This window comes from Balaenoptera physalus (genome assembly GCF_965194825.1).
Source record: "Balaenoptera physalus genome assembly, chromosome: 20".
NCBI lineage: Eukaryota > Metazoa > Chordata > Mammalia > Artiodactyla > Balaenopteridae > Balaenoptera > Balaenoptera physalus.
This window is the reverse complement of record NC_138901.1, coordinates 25,534,920-25,551,422: the sequence shown is the minus strand read 5'-3', so window position 1 is coordinate 25,551,422 and position 16,503 is coordinate 25,534,920. Positions and strand designations below refer to the sequence as shown.

General features: G+C 48.5%; 1 protein-coding gene and 1 long non-coding RNA gene across 3 annotated transcripts in view; one reads left to right on the top strand and one right to left on the bottom strand.

Annotated features, from left to right (window-relative positions):
* The window catches only part of LOC309650459, a 369,298-nt gene that overhangs the window by 265,983 nt on the left and 86,812 nt on the right, over positions 1–16,503 (bottom strand). The gene's annotated exons all lie outside the window — the stretch shown is intronic.
* The window catches only part of IGF2BP1 (insulin like growth factor 2 mRNA binding protein 1), a 45,994-nt gene that overhangs the window by 8,346 nt on the left and 21,145 nt on the right, over positions 1–16,503 (top strand). The gene's annotated exons all lie outside the window — the stretch shown is intronic.

Here is a 16,503-nt window from a genome sequence, read left to right as displayed (position 1 = left end):
AGGAGAAAAGTAGGTCTGGACCTCATCATTTTAATATAGTTGGAGAAAACCTGATTGCGAAACACTGAAATGTAACTGTATACAGAACAAACACCACCAGAAATGCAGTCCTAGTGCAGAAGTCCAGGCTTCCAGGATTTGATGTTCTGGTCGTGTGGCAGAGAGCAGAGAGCATGGCGAGCCCACCAGTGAACTGCCTTTGTATGAAATACAGAGCAAGCAGCTGGATGAGTAAAATAATTTTTGACTGGATTGTCCAGATATTTTCAACACCCCTAGGACAAGTCTGATTATTAGACAAGTGGCATTTTGGTGGCTAAAGGCGTATAAGTGACCCATCAGGATGGGTGGGAATTTTGGCCATAGTTTAGGGGGAGGGTTGTGGAGAAAAGCTCTGTTAGAGAGGAGACAGGAGAAGTGGAGGATCTCTCTTCATTTTCTCTTTCCCTCTCCAATGTATCTGTTTTGTGGATTCTAGTCAATCCTTTCAACATTTCCTTAGGAAAAGTGGGTTAAGGAAGGCTTCAATTTTTATTCATTTTGAGTTAGTTTCAGTTAAAAAATTAGTCCTTCATCCAGATGTTTTGGCCACTTGAAATGGAAAATGTTAAGTCTAAGTTAAGTTTGATTGGATAGTTTAGTTGATTGGATATAGTTAGAATCTTTAAGAGGAGAAATCAGAGAATTTAGAAATTAAAAAAAATTGTTTTGTGTAAAGGTTGGTTGTGGAGTCTGAGTTCTTTGGCAACAGGAGCAGGGAGGACAGGAATCATTTTCAGAATTCTTGAGGCTCAAGGAGGGAGGAAGCTCTATTATTAGGTCAGAGTCTCATGACCTACCCTAGGTCCCTCACTCAGTCCTACAGGAGTGTGGAGGAAAGGTCTCTCCAGGAGAGCTCAGTGCTCAAAAACAAGAGTTTTGGAGTCAGGCAATGACTGGGAAACTGGAAGAGTTACTTAACCTCCTTGAGCCGTCATTGCCGTAACTGTAAGCTGGTGCTGTTACACATTAGCTATTATTTTTCTTTGTTTCCCATGTGGACCTGTGCCTCCTGTCTTTGGACTGTGTGTAACAGCTTGGCCATATATCTAAGGCAACAGGTACGGTGTTCAAGTACACTTCTGTGAATATGGCGTGTATTTTATGTGGAACAATGATGGATAGGCATATTGAGGGGGATTTGTGTGCAGGATGCTTTCGATAACCTGTGTGCTGAAAGGAAAGGCCACCTTTTGGGAGAGGGAGATGAAGCTCATCAGGGCAACCCTCAAGAGCCCCTAGATGTGGACCCTACCACTCTCTCTTAACCATCCTCTTAGGAGAATGGAGCATACATTGCAATGTTGATGCCCTCAACCTGGGCCAGGTTCCTCGCTGAAATTTCACACTTCCGGTGCTCCTGTCAAAAGTGCATGTAGGGTAGGGACTTTGATGAGAGGAGAACTATCCTAATTCTGCAGATGAGGTGTTGTAAGAATTCAGGATGAAGGGGACTGTGTAAGTCCTTTTGGGGGTCTGAGGAAGAAGAAATGGGCAGCTTCCCCTATCTGGTAGGAGATGGGCATGTTTGTCTTGAAGTTCTGTTCTTGCTTAAGCTAACAAAGTAGGCATTCAGGAGTTGGGGACCCTTGGCTGCGGAGGAAGTGACTGCATACGTGGCTCCCCTTCCCGTGCCCTCTTAGATGGCAAAGACACAGTGGTCTCAGTTTCTCTCCCTGGTCTGGAAACAGTCCCCAAAGGTGTGCTCAGGACCCACCTTGTTGTCCACTTCCTTTTTTCAGCCCTCCCTGCCCAAAAGGTACAAACTCACAAACCCACAGACTTTATAGCCCCTTTCCACATCTCAGTCCAGGGAATGAAGGTTGAATCTTCTCTTAGTGGGGTGGGGAGAAGGGCTTCCAATCCGGATGTGGTTTTAGGCCATTTAACAGGCTTGTGACTTTTTATTCAGTTACTATAAAGGGTTTTACAATTAGTTTATGCAGAATGATGTGTGTTGCCTCTTTTCTGGAGTGGCATTTGGGATTGCTTGGGACTTGTCACCTTTCCATTAGGTACTCTGAGGAGGAGAAAATGAGGGGAGAGAGGAACTAGAGTGGGCCTGTTGGGTGGAGTAAGCTTGTTGAGGCTATCTATTCAGAGTTAGACGTATTTATGCTACTTCCTCCTCCAGGTCTCTAAGTTGCTTGGGAGGAGAAGTCCAACTGTAATAGAGAGCAGTTGCTTTGGCAGGATTTGGAGACAGAACCCTAAATTAAAGGGCAAAGATGATCCTTCACAGACGTGGCTGTTGGTGGCTGCAGCCAGTGTGTTCTGAGCGAGGACGAGATGTAAATAGGATGTTGGCTGCGGAGACGGCAGGGTTCAGAAGAATAATCTCTTCACTTATTTTCTAGAGTGTCCACTCCAGCAACCTTTTATTTAATGTAGAAGGGAAAATCTAGCTGACTGAAGTTATTTTATATAGAGAGGTTTCCTCCCAATGTTTATTACCATTTGATTCAAAGCCGCTTCTGCTGACTTTTTAGAATAGAGTGGAGTGATATCTGTCCAGAATAAGCTGTGGGAGGCAAGAGGTGGAATAAAATGATCTTCACGAACCTCATAACCTCACAGATCTCTCAGATCATCTTTCTTTCACTTTCCCACCCTTGCCCCTGACCATCTTGAGTAGTTTCCTTTAAACTTCTTTTTTTTTTTTTTTTTTGTGGGGGAGGGGAGGCATGCCTCACGGCATGGGGAAGCTTAGTTCCCCAACCAGGGATTGAACCCCTGCCCCCTGCATTGGAAGTGCAGAGTTCTAACCACTGGACCGCCAGGTAATTCCCTAAACTTCTAACTAGAAGAGGAATGATGCCTGTCTAGGCCCATGTTCCTTTGTTCTCCTCTTCAGAACATCACATGGTCAGCCACTTCAGCCTGGGTGTGTGGGGCTCTTGCCAGTCAGTCATTAGCCATTTTTTGGAGATGGAGTGGGGTGTTAATTTTAAAAATATATATTTACAACTAAATCATGTAAGAAAATATTTAACATGTTATAGACATCTGATAGCTTGCATATTGCTCCAAAGCTTGGTACTGCTAATCATGCATTCATTCACACATGTATGCATGCACCCACTTATTTTTATCTATTCAGAGTCTACTATTTATTTTTAATGTATTTATTTATTTATTTTTGGCTGTGTTGGGTCTTCGTTGCTGCGGGCGGGCTTTCTCTAGTCGCGGCGAGCGGGGGCTACTCTTTGTTGTGGTGCCCCGGCTTCTCATTGCAGTGGCTTCTCTTGTTGCGGAGTACGGGCTCTAGGCGTGAGGGCTTCAGTACTTGTGGCACGTGGGCTCAGTAGTTGTGGCGCACGGGCTTAGTTGCTCTGCGGCATGTGGGATCTTCCCTGACCAGGGCTCGAACCTGTGTCCCCTGTATTGTCAGGCGGATTCTTAACGACTGCGCCACCAGGGAAGCCCCAGAGTCTGCTACTGACATGCCCTCTGCCAGGTTATAGAAATATAATGAAGAACAAACCAAAGACCTTGGTCTTTAGAGTGGAGACAGCAAAAAATACAATTTATCAGATCATTTTTCTCCAGGAGCTTTCAGGTTTCCACCTCTATCCTTTTTTTTTTTTGCTAAGCTGCATGGCACAGCCAAAAAAAAAAAAATTAAATTTTAAATTAAATTTCATTTTTATATTAATTAAAATTAATATGAAATAATTAAAATAATTTTACGTAGTAAAATATACATAACACAAGATTTACCATTTTTAAGTGTACAGGTCGGGTGTATTAAGAACATTCACAGTGGTGTGCAACCATCCTCTCCGTTCATCTCTAGAACTCTTTTCATCTTGCAAGACTGAAACTGTACCCAGTAGACAGTAACACCCCATTCCCGCCTCCCTCTGGCCATATTTAAAGCATCACCAATTTTGATTCTTACATGGTGGTCACCTCCTCATTCTGTATAAAATGGGGGTCTTTGCCTGACCCTTCTCCTGAATTATACATTTGATTATTTATTGGGTTTTTATTTAGCATTATTGGGTCTTTTTCAGGGCACGGAAGGGAGACATAGGGAGAAGGAGCTGCACAAAAGAGGTGCAAGATAAAATTCCTGCCCTCCAGTGTTTTCACTTTAGATCCAGGGAAAGCTGTGGGACAGCAGAGGCTAAGAGACTGCATGCAATGAGAGGCACACAAGCTCAGGAACTAACAGGAGGTAGGCTTTGAGTGAGCTTAAGCTGTGTTTTTGGAGGACAGGCAGAAAAAATAGGGGTGGATTCAGGAGAGCACTGTGGACAGGCACGGAGATGTTTGTGGGAAGACAACTCTTCTGGAAGAGAGGGATGGCATCCTAGTGGGGAGAGGCCCCCAGGTAAGTATGGCAGATGTCCGTAATTTCCCTTATTGAGCATCTTCTTTTCTCTAGAGCTCTGTGTGACGTGCTGTGGGTCAAAAGACGAGTTCCTTCTGCAATAATAGGGAGCACAGGGCTTCCCTGGTGGCACAGTGGTTAAGAATCCGCCTGCCAATGCAGGGGACACGGGTTCGAGCCCTGGTCTGGGAAGATCCCACGTGCTGTGGAGCAGCTAGGCCCGTGGGCCACAACTACTGAGCCTGCACTCTAGAGCCCGCGAGCCACAACTACTGAGCCTGCGTGCCGCAACTACTGAAGCCCTTGCGCCTAGAGCCCGTGCTCTGCAACAAGAGAAGCCACCACAATGAGGAGCTCATGCACCGCAACTAGAGAAAGCCCATGTGCAGCAACAAAGACCCAGCGCAGCCATAAATAAATAAATAAATAAATAAATAAATTTTTTAAAAAATGCTTTAAAAAAAATAATAGGGAGCATTTATTGACTATCTACTCAGAGCTAGGCACTGTTCCTTCATTGAGTCCTAAGAACCCTGCAGGCATTATTCTTCATTCCACAGAAGAAGAAGCTGGAACTCTGAGTGGTTATGGTAACTTAGCCAAGGTCATACCTTGAATACTGGTGCTGGGTTTCAAACCCAGGCCTTTCTACCTTCAAGGCTGAGCTCTCTTAGAAGGTGGGAATAGCTGATCCTCTAATATTCAGAGAAGTTGAATGTTTTGGGGGGGAGAGCATAAGGTTAGCAAATAAAAACATGCCCAACATTAACTTCTCCCTGCTCTGAGCCTCCTTCCTCCGTAGGTGCTTCATACTTGCCTTGCATTATTTTTCCTCTCACCATTGAGATTTTCAGGCAATCTTGAGTGGCTGAAGAAAACTAAGAACATTCTCCCCTTGTCTGGGCAGCTATCATGGGAAATGGGAATTCTGCTTTTAATGAAAAACCACGGAAAGGGGGTTGAATGAAGTGGAGAAGGACTTGAGTGGTTTAGGATTCAGGCGTCAACCTCAGTTTGCCCTTCTGCCAGATGTGTGCACACCGTGGGATCTGGGGTCAGTATCTTCCTGGGCCTCGTGTCCTCATATGAAGCCTCCCCATCTCCATGAACCCCGCTAAATAAGCTGGGCAGCTATTTTGAGTTCTAAGAGCTTCCATCCTTTGGCATTCCTATAGGTGCCAGGGCTGGCGCTTTGGGCTAATTTTTTTTTTTTCCCTTCCCCTTTCCTTTTGTTTGGGTTCAAACCTGGGGAAAATGAGAGGTTGGGGGGAAGGGCGCAGGGATAGAGTGGCTTCCCCTCCCATCCGCCCTCCTCTTAGCAGGAAGGGACAAAGAGTTGACCTTTGTTACAAGCCTGCAGAATCATAATTCATAGCTCATACATGTTTTTGAGGAGCGAGAACCCAGTTACCTTTCCCTGATGAGCAGGAGCCGGCTTCATGGTGTGGTGACAGTGGCTGGCTAGTGTCAACTTGGGACTAGGCACTTAACCTCTCTGAGCTTCTTTTTGAATTGCAAAATGGAAATAAAAATATTCTCAATCTTCTGTGGTTTAGAGGCTCAAATCAACCTGTGTTCTAGGCTCATAGGAGAGTGTGGATTGTAAACCCTAAAGTATTGTGTAAACGTGAGTTATTAATAAGACTACCATTAATTGATGACACCCCAAGAGGGCAGACAAAAGAAGGTCATTCGCATCCCCAGACAAATACCCTACTCTGCATGGAGGTGTGACTCTTCGATTATAAATTTTCTGTAGCCGCTCCCAGAACGCCCTGGGAGGGGAGGGTCTTTTTTTCGAGGCCCGGAAGGCCTCTTGGTTCCGCGCCCCCAGCCCACCCCACTCCCAGGCCTCAGTTCCTGCCTTCGCAGTGGGAGGCCTCCCGCCCGGGTCCTGCCTCCTCCCACAGCCCAGCCGAGGTCTCCAAGGAATGCCGCCTCCCGGGCCATTTTCTCCCCTTCTGCTTCTGCGGCCCCACTTCCAGCCCCTTCCCAGCCCCCTACCCCCAGCCGGTTCCCACTTAAATGCTTGCAGGCCTGTTCGCAGGCGGGAAGCCCCCTCCCCCACAGGACCACCTCAGTCACAGCCCTGACCACGGGGAGGTCGGGTCTGGATTTACTAAAGGACCCCGGAGGGGGAGCCTGCCCCTCGCTGGCTGCCTGGCTCACTGATGGGGTCGGGTTTCGGCCGGTGGCTCTGGAGAGAGAGAGAGAGACAAAGGGCAAAGTCCTGGTCCCCACCCCCACCCGGCAGCCCCCGGCGCGTGTCCCCTCCCCCTCCGGGCCCTGCGCGCGTAGCCCAGGGCCCCCTGGGCCGGGTGGGACCGGCTGGGGAGAGTCGGGACGCCGAGGGGGTTCTGGCGGCAGAACGTTCTAGACCGCCGGGCCCCCCAGCAGAGGGGGCCCCCGGGGACATCCTCTGTCCCGCTCCTTGTGCACTGCCGACTCGGCCCTCCCAGCGGCCGGGGTGCGGGGCCGAGCGCTCAGCTTCCCCTGGGTGAGGTGAGAGGGGCTGGGGGAAGGGGCCGGCCCACGTGGGGCACAGGCCCGGCGACGCCAGCCCGGCCGCTCAGCTGCTCGGCCCTTCTCAATTGCCCGTTCATGAGGACTCCCCTCCTCCCCCCCAGCTGCTGCCAGCCCTCCCCCACTCTCAGCTGCTGCCGCCCTTCCCCGGCACCTCTTTCTCAATTGCCCTGCCCGCGCCTGCTTTCCGCCGGCCTCCTGAAAGGCCGTGTTCGCCGTCCCTTGGGCTGTTAGAGACCTTGCCCCTGCTCCCCCCAGGATGGATGAGAACCGTCTCGAATGGTGCTGTCGTGTGACGCCCTGGAAGAGTCTGGGGCTGGGGAGAAAGACCTCTACAGAGAGGGCATTTTGCTCCCGCACAAGCCAGGGCAGAACTCAGGATAGGTGTCCATGTCAGAAGAGAGTTGTTCTGATGAAGATCTACACACTGGAAAGAAACAAACAGCAGCTTCTTGAAGTTTTCGGCCACCAACAGGTCTGTGTTGGCAGCTGTGGAGAGGAGACAAGGATTCCTTGAGGTTGTTGAGGGACACACCAGAGCACCTTTCCACTAGTAGGGTGAATTAGTATTTTTCAACGTATGCTGGCATGCATTCTTATCCTTTAGCAGGAACACTAACAATTCCAAGAAGTACCCAGACTCCACTAGGGTCTTTCTCAGTGCAAATTGTGAGTTGCAGAAAACTGATTTCTCTTGAGTCTGGTCTAGTATCCTTTTCTTTGCTTCTCTGCCTCAAAATCCTAGCCTGGAGCTGTGCTTCCAAGCTTGCCGGTCCCTCCTGAGGAGAGAGCCTCTCCCCCTTGCTCCATTTCCGAGGCATGCCCCATAGATAGGGCTTTCCTCTGGGTGTCAGCTCCACCGTCAGTCAGGTCTCTGGGCCCCAGAGTGCCAGACCTTTTGGCTCTTAAGCTTTCTGGAGAGATGCTGACATCTCCCCTGGGGGGTGAGCTAAACCAACGTCTCTAGTGAGGCTGGGGCAGGAAATGGTCTTTCTAGCCCCCCTCCACCTTTCCCTCTGTCGGAGCGAATTAACACTCCCCCCCCCAAGAAGATCCTGGAAATGCTTCCCATTGCCAGCCAGAGAAGGCAGGTGAGCAGTGTCCCCAATGGTTAATTTCTTATCCACACCATCGCTGCCTGGACCAACAGGGTTGCACTGCTTACACCAGGTCACTTCTCCTGTTTGTCTCCATGCATTAGGTTTAGTCTGATGGCTTCATCACACCTCGCACTTCACACTGTGTAGGGCTCAGGAGGCCAGCTCTGGCTCTCGGAGCCCCTCAGGTGAAAGAGCATGGTTCTAGGCAGAGAGAGCATGGTGGAGGGAGGGAGTGGCAGTTGGCCCAGGCCGACTTGGAATTTGACTGGAAAGAGCTCCACTGTCTCAGCTTCTGTTTTGGCTTCCTCTGGCACTGCCCAGATGGGCAAGAAAAAAAACGTGAGCTTTCTCTAGTCAAACCATGTATTTCCGAGATGAGTGAATTGAGCAAAGGATTTATTCCTCTTTTGCTTGCTTTCCAACATCGGGTGGCGCCTTCCCACCCGCCTCTCACCTTTGCAGCCCTGCCTATCCCAAACCAACGTGAAATTTTTCAAGACAGAATTTTTGGTGACTACACTTTTTCCCTGCTAACAAATCTCTCTGACAGTCATCCAGCCGTATTATAGTATAGTTAGCTCTTCTGCAAGTTAAATCCTGTGCCCAAATTGGAGCCGCATGCAGTAAAAGCCAGTTGGCATGCACTTAGCCATACAGGATATGGGCATTTTTCCTGCTGCTGACATCGGGGCTATACAACTTCTGCTGTGTTAACACTTCTTGTCAGAGAGAAAGAAGCGAAGTTTGGTGAGATGAGCATAAACCAGCCTGGGAGGAGGCTGGTTTATGCTCATCATAAACCAGGTAGGACTAGAACTCAGCATCAACCAGCTGAGTTCTAGTCCTACCTCACAGTTGCCAAGTCTCTTTCCTTTTCCTGAGCCTCAGTTTCTCCATCTGTGAAATGAGGGTGACTATTTAAGACCCTCTCAGACCTCGGCGTATGAATCTTATTTCCTCAATGTAGGAATCTGATTTTCTTCAATTGGAACTTCTGATTGCTGGGTTAATGGGGTGTGTGTGTCCTTTGTCATGTAAGAGGCCTAGTGAATCCCCCTCTTCTTCCCTGACTCCAGGTAGGCCAGGAGCACATTAAACACAGTACAAGAGCCTGCCAGAGAGGGAATATCGTCCATCCCAGAGTTTCTCCCCGAGATTTGCGTTTCCTTCCTGTCCTCAGCATTAGTTCAGGAGCGCATGTGGGACAGTGTGTGTGTGCCTCATACCTTTAAAAGACCATGTTCATGGGACCACAGATACACTCCAGTGGTGTCCCTGCTTTCCAGCTCCTCCCCCCAGTACTTTGACCCCTTGGTGGTGGCATCTGCTCTGCTTGGTCCTGCACCTTCCAGTAGGTCAGTGTTTTCCTTTCCAGCCCCTACCTTGCTGGTCAACCCACCCGACTGCCTGCCTGTCTGGCTGCCCTGCCTCTGGATCAGCCTGGCACGGAGCCCTGGGCATTGGGCCAGCTCCTCCTCCCCTCCCCAGCCTGGCCCGCTTTCTCAGCTACTGCCATGCTTGGAGCGTGCCAGGTCCGCCCCCTTCAGAAGCTTTCCTACACAATTATTTTTTTCTCCACCTCTCCACTCTACAGGGGTAAGGAGGCAGGGTGGGGAGGAAGGACTAGGTCAGTGGTGATCTTATGGAAAGGGCAGAGGTTGGCACGTTAGGACATCTTTTATGTGTGATTTCCAGCTGGGGAGAAAAACTGGGATGGGAGCCAGCTTTGGGGGGGTGGTGCTTATTCTGCGGTGTCAGCCGCATGGGACTCTTGTTGAGGAGTCAACAAGATCACCCACTTCTTTTTTTTGGCCGCACTGTGTAGCACCCGGAACTTCCCCGACCAGGGATCGAACCCACGCCCCCTGCAGTGGAAGCATGGAATCTTAACCACTGGACCACCAGGGAAGTCCCAGGATCACCCACTTCTGAAAGGGTACTGTGGCCAGCCCACCTCCCCAACCCACTTAACCTTGTCTATTCTCTTCTCCCATCCCAAACCAAACTGAGGGGACTTCCCTGGCAGTACAGTGGTTAGGACTCCTCGCTTGCATTGCAGGGGCACGGATTCGATCCTGTTCGGGGAACTAAGATCCTGCAAGCCCTGCAACATGGTCAAACAAAACAAAACAAAACAAAACAAAAAAACAGCAACAGCAAAAAAAACCAAACTGGGGTCCCCTGCTGGACTGTAAACTCCTGAGAGCAGGAGGCTTGCCTGGCCTCTTCATCCCTCCACGCTCTGTGCTGCAGCATAGTGCCTTGCACTGTCCAGTAGAAATGCGAGGCAAGTCACATATGTAAGTGTAAATTTTCTAATAGCCACATTAAAAAAGAAAAAAGTGAAATTAATGTAGACGATTAATTCAAAAATTATTTTTAAAGTTAATTCAAAAGATTATTAGTTCAATATGGAATCAATATAAACGATTAATGAGATCGTTTACTTTTGGGGGGGCTACTAAGTCTTAGGAACCCAGTGTGTATTTTATTTTACTGTTAGAGCCTGTCCCAATTCATATGCTAAATTTTCATTGGAAACAGTTGATCTGTATTTAGAGTTCATAAAATATACAGAAGAAAAAGTTAAATTATACAGACATTTTAATTTTAAGAAAAAATTCAGTTGCTGATTTGGAGTGCTCAGTAGCTACATATGACTAGACTAATGGCTACTGTAGTGTGGACAACACAGGCCCAGTGCATAGTAGGTGCCAAGAAAATCTGGAATGATTCCACAGCAACTGGACACCAGAAACCTTGGGGAAGTGGTAGTGACCTTCTTGACTGCTGATTAGAATTGAAAGAGCATGGTGTTACTGCAAGTTTGAAAAATCTTAGTTGCTCACTCTTAAAATTGCCAGGTAATAACCCCAACTCCATCCCCAGTCAAGCTTAGCTTTCTAATTGCCTTGGGCTAGTTTCTTCGCACATTTTCGAGGAGATGTCTGCAGGCTGGAGTGAATTTTGCATTTTTCCGCTGGAGAGTGTTCTTAGCTTTTATCATATTTCCTAATGGGAACCTAGTCTCCAGGAAAAAGAGGGGGTTAAGAACCACTTAGGCAGACCATTAAGGCACAGAAAATCACTCTAATTAAGAAAGTGTATCACTATAGGTGGACAGGGTTGATCTCTGTCTGGGGACACAAGATCCAGTAAAATGGACTAATCCTAATCCTTGTTCCCCTGATATGAGAAACTGAGGTCTAGGGAGTTGAAGGCCTAACTTGCCCAAGAGCAAGCAGCCTGCTAGTCAGAGAATCACGGCCCGGGGGAGGGGTGGAGAGGTGAAGGGTCTAATCTGGAGATCCTGGTTTAATCCTAGTTCTCTGGAGAGATGAAAGTCCAGGTTTGACTCTGATAGTGGCCTCTGGGGGTTGAGGCCCCAAGCCTGAAAAGATTTCCAAAACCTACTGTTGCCTCCCTCCTCACAACTGGCCTGCTCCACCCTGGTTTAAAGGAATGCTTCCCTCTCGGGCAGGGTGAGGCCGCCAGCGTGGTTGAAGATGGCACACTACCCTCTGGGAATGGGGGTGGAAAGAGGAAGGAGCTGGTTTGCAAAGGGTTAGAAAAAGAACACTCCCTGGGGCAGTTTTTAGCTGTCCTCCGGAAGACCTGAAGACTCTTCCCCGGGTGCATCCCGTGCAGGTGTGCATCTGTCATCTGGGGAGGCCCCCTTCTGAAGAGTGTCCTATCTATGCATCTGTTCCTCTCTCCGCTGGACTCAGGCCCGTTCTCCCTGCCCTCAGCCGGCTCCTCACCAGGGCCTGGATTCTTGCTAATAAAAATAAAAGAGGAAAACCTCATTGGCTTAGACCCATTAATTTTGAATCTGTGATGACTTTAAAATTGGGTGAGCTAGAATTATCTTTTTATTTTTGTTTTATTTATTTATTAATTTTTATTGGAGTATGGTTGCTTTACGATGTTGTGTTAGCCTCCACTGCACAACAAAATGAATCAGCCACACACACGCAGAGATCCCCTCCCTTTTGGACTTCCCTCCCACCTAGGCGACCACAGTGCATTAGGTAGAGTTCCCTGTGCTATAAAGTATGTTCCCATCAGTTGTCCATTTTATACATAGTATGAATATATGTGTCAATCCCAGTCTCCCAATTCCTCCCACCCCACCCCTTTCCCCCATGGTATCCATACATTTGTTCTCTACGTCTGTGTCTCTATTTCTGCTTTGCAAATAAGATCATCTATACCATTTTTCTAGATTCCACATATATGCGTTAATATACGATATTTGCTTTTCTCTTTCTGACTTACTTCACTCTACGACACTCTAGGTCCATCCACGTCTCTACAAATGACCCAATTTCATTCCTCTTTATGGCTGAGTGATATTCCATTGTATATATGTACCACATCTTCTCAGAATTATCTTTTTTTAAAAAGTTTTTTGTTATGGAAAAAAAAAACTTTGGAATGTGGAAAGGATAATTAAATAATTCCACCATGTACTCATCACCTAGCTTTAAAAATTACCAAATCAGGGCTTCCCTGGTGGCGCAGTGGTTGAGAATCTGCCTGCCAATGCAGGGGACACGGGTTCGAGCCCTGGTCTGGGAGGATCCCACATGCCGTGGAGCAACTAGGCCCGTGCGCCACAATTACTGAGCCTGCGCGTCTGGAGCCTGTGCTCCGCAACGGGAGAGGCCGCGACAGTGAAAGGCCCGCGCACCGCGATGAAGAGTGGCCCCCCCCTGCTCGCTGCAATTAGAGAAAGCCCGCGCACAGAAACGAAGACCCAACACAGCCAAAAATAAATAAATAAATAAAATTACCAAATCATATCCAGTCTGTATTAATTTTCCCCCTAATTACTTTAAAGCAAGTCCTAGACATGACATTTTATCTGTAACTATTTCAGTATGTATTTCTAGAAATCAGTATGATTTTATTTTATTTTTTATTTTATTTTTTTGGCCGTGCTGCACGGCTTGTGGGATCTTAGTTCCCTGACCAGGGATTGAACCTGCACCCTCGGCAATGAGAGCACAGAGTCCTAACCACTGGACTGCCAGGGAATTACCTGATTTTAAAATATTAACAATATATATTTTTTAAAAATAAATTTGTTTATTATTTATTTTTTGGCTGCGTTTGATTTTCATTGCTGCGCGCGGGCTTTCTCTACTTGCAGCGAGCGGGGGCTACTCTTCGTTGAGGTGTGCGGGCTTCTCATTGCGGTGGCTTCTCTTGTTGTGGAGCACGGGATCCAGGCACGCAGGCTTCAGTAGTTGCGGCACGTGGGCTCAGTAGTTGTGGCTCGTGGGATCTAGAGCGCAGGCTCAGTAGTTGTGGCGCACGGGCCCAGCCGCTCCACGGCATGTGGGATCTTCTGGGACCAGGGCTCGAACCCGCGTCCCCTGCATTGGCAGGCGGACTCCTAACCACTGTGCCACCAGGGAAGTCCTAAAATATTAACAATATTATCAAATGTCTAGTCAGTGTTCAATAAGCACAGAATCACTTTTCCACTAACAATGGAAATATGCGTCTTAAGGAGTTACAAGTGGGATGTTTCGACTTATTGGAGAGCAGCACCCACTCAGCAGGCCCGTTGTTCACTCTGTTGTGTGAACTCTGAGTATTTTAAATTTGTTCTCAAGCCAAAACTTGACTATATTTTGGCAAAGGCTTTTTTTTTCCTTTCTGCCATCAAAAAGGCAGCACAGGGGACCGTGCAAAGAGCCTGGAACCAGACAGTCTTTGGGTTCAAATACTGGCTCTGGCTCTTAGAACCTATGTGACTTGGCAAATACTCAAGCCCTCAATCTCAGGACCCCAGTCTGTAAAGTGGAGCCATGGTTATCGTGGTCATGGGTAGTGGGAGGCTTATAGGAGGTGCTGAATCTGAGCCTGGCATCTGGTAAGCACTCCTCAAATGTAAGCTTCTTCCTTAATGAACTGTTTTCCTTCCCATTCAGTCTCTAAGTCAATGACATTTCTCTAAAAAGGTGAAAAGGACGAGAGCTTCCTGCCCAGGGAGCACTCCCAGCCATACTTCCGGGTGCCTAGCTCCTGTGCTTCCTGAATCTCTTGTTTTCCTACTTAACTCCTTACGACGCTGTTGCTCAGATGCTCTCGCCCTCCGGTCTCTCCTGGAATCTCCCCTGGGCTTGAATGGTCACTTGGTCCCTGTGGCCCTGGTGTCCCCTGCTTGTCCCCAGCAACATTAGAAAGGAGCATCCCTTGTGATTGCTCTGTATCTGGGGAGCTGCCCCAGGGCCTGGTAACTGCCCTGCTGGTCAGGGCAGGCAGAGGGGGTCAGAAGCCACCAGGTATCAGCATCCAGGGAAATAATTTGACTGGCGCAACCACTGCCTTCATTGCCAGGGGCTGGAGGCTTCATTCTTTCACTCAACAGGTTTATCAGCTCCAGGGTGGGTGGTGGCTCCTGAACCTCTGGGAGTTCCCTTGCTTTTCTAAACAATGGGTGTTAGAGTTTAGGGTCCTGTGCATAGTGCAGTGCCCTACTGCCTGTAGGGCGAAGGCTCCACTCAAACCTAGTGGGAGCCGATCAACAGGAGTGCTGGAGTGGGGCCCTTTGGTTGTCACGGGAGGTGGGAGTGCGGGGGCTCTCTCTAGGCTGTGGTATCTCCCGCTATTTCCCCACCAGTGCAGAAGCCTAACCATTTTACTGTCACAGGTAGTGGCTCCTGGGGACCGGGACTGAGCACCACGGCTTGGCAGGCACACCCCCGCCCCCCGCCCGCCTGCTTTAAGCCCTCACAAAAGCACTATCAGTTTTCCGCAGGAAACTAAGGTACTGAGCGACGAAGTAAGCAGTTAGGGTCTCTTAGCTTCCATGCTGATTCCCCAAGCCCTCAGCACACTGCCCCGGCCCAGTCTGAGCGAGGCATCCAGAAATACCTGTAGGGTGAGTGAGTTACCCATGGGTTCCTAGAAGGGAGTACTGGGTCCAGTTCTCAGCATGGTCACATGTGCTTTGGGCCAGAAAGAAATTATGGTGTGTTAAGCACCATACTTAACACAAACCAGGCCAACGGCATAAAAGACAAAGGTTCTTCTTGGTCTCTGTGTTTTTGTCAGGGTTGGGGGCTTTGCTGGCCAGGTTTGGAGGCCTGAAGGGGCCTGGCTTGGGTTCCCAGGATTGGGTGTGTGTGCCCTGGAGGGGTGGGTGAGTCCCTGCCTGTTGGGGGTGGGGGAGGGTTGCCAGGATGTCTTTTCTTTCATTGGTTGGGTGTCCCTGCCCTCCTCCCCCTCCTGGAACATTCCAGACATTCCAGACTGCCATTGCTTTCAGGATATGGATTAACATCCCAAACTGAGATTTGATTTCACCTCCCCATCCCCTCCCAACTCCTCCCTACCCTGAAAAGGAAGCCCTTAAAACTGGGAGTTTGAAGTAGGAAGAGGGTATTTTTGACCCTTGACCTGAGATTATAGTGATCTATAGGACCATCTTGAAAGAGTGCTCTTCAAACTAAACTTTTGCAGGGGACTGCTTTAAGCTCTTACTGGTTTGAACTCCAGGCAGGCACCGCCCATCTCCTCGCAGTCCTTCCAGAAGCGTTTACTTGAGGGAGGTCCTCCCTCAGCTTAGGTAACCCCTGTCACTAGCATTAAGGTAGATCAGTGTTCTCAATCTTCCAATGGTATAATCAGCTCTTCAGTTCACCAAGAGTTTGATTTTCCTCATGTGAGGGCCCCTGCATTTTCTTTGCCCATTTCATCACGAAATGTGTTGTGTATGGGAAATCCTATATGCCATGTCATGCAGATGCCATGAGGCTCCCTCTTGGCCAGTGAATTGGATCCCAAGAAGCTGGCCTGGTGTGGGACCCGAGGACCTGGAACTGGACTTGTTTCTGACCCTTGTCCTGCTATAATCTAACCTCCTTAGATCAGGTTCATGAACCAACCAAAGTAGAGAACTGTGGACATAGATTCTCCAACACTTATGCTACATTTCCCTTAAGTTATTTCAACCTGGGAAAAGATTTCATTGATTAAGACTTTCTACCCTCAAAGCGGCAGAGCTAGAAGGGATCTTAAAGACCCTTCTGTTTCCATTTTACATCTCAAGACACTTGGTCACAGGGATGAAATGAGTGACCTGGCTGAGGACAGAGCCAAGATCAAAAACATTTACAGTTAGAGTTTAGCATCCCTTCCCTTGCTCTCATGTGTTTTGAGTACCCCTTCCCCCTAGCTTGGCAAGAACTGCCTTGGGCCCTGTTGCATGTCAGCCAGGAATACGGGGCCTGAAGCTTGAGTGGCTTAGTCAGAACAGCCAATCAGGGGCAGTTTAAGGGCTAGAACTGGATTTTCTTGCTTCCTAGTTTCATTTTCCCTCGTGCCACTAGAATTTTGTTGGACCATGTCCCTGAACTAAGAGTTTGTGATCAAGGATATGCAAAGACATAAGTGACAATTGACCCATGCAGATCAAGTCAATTGAAATGTTTTAAGCCCAGGGATTAGGGCGTTGATTTGGGTGGTGAGCAGTTAATCACCGTGGGAGTC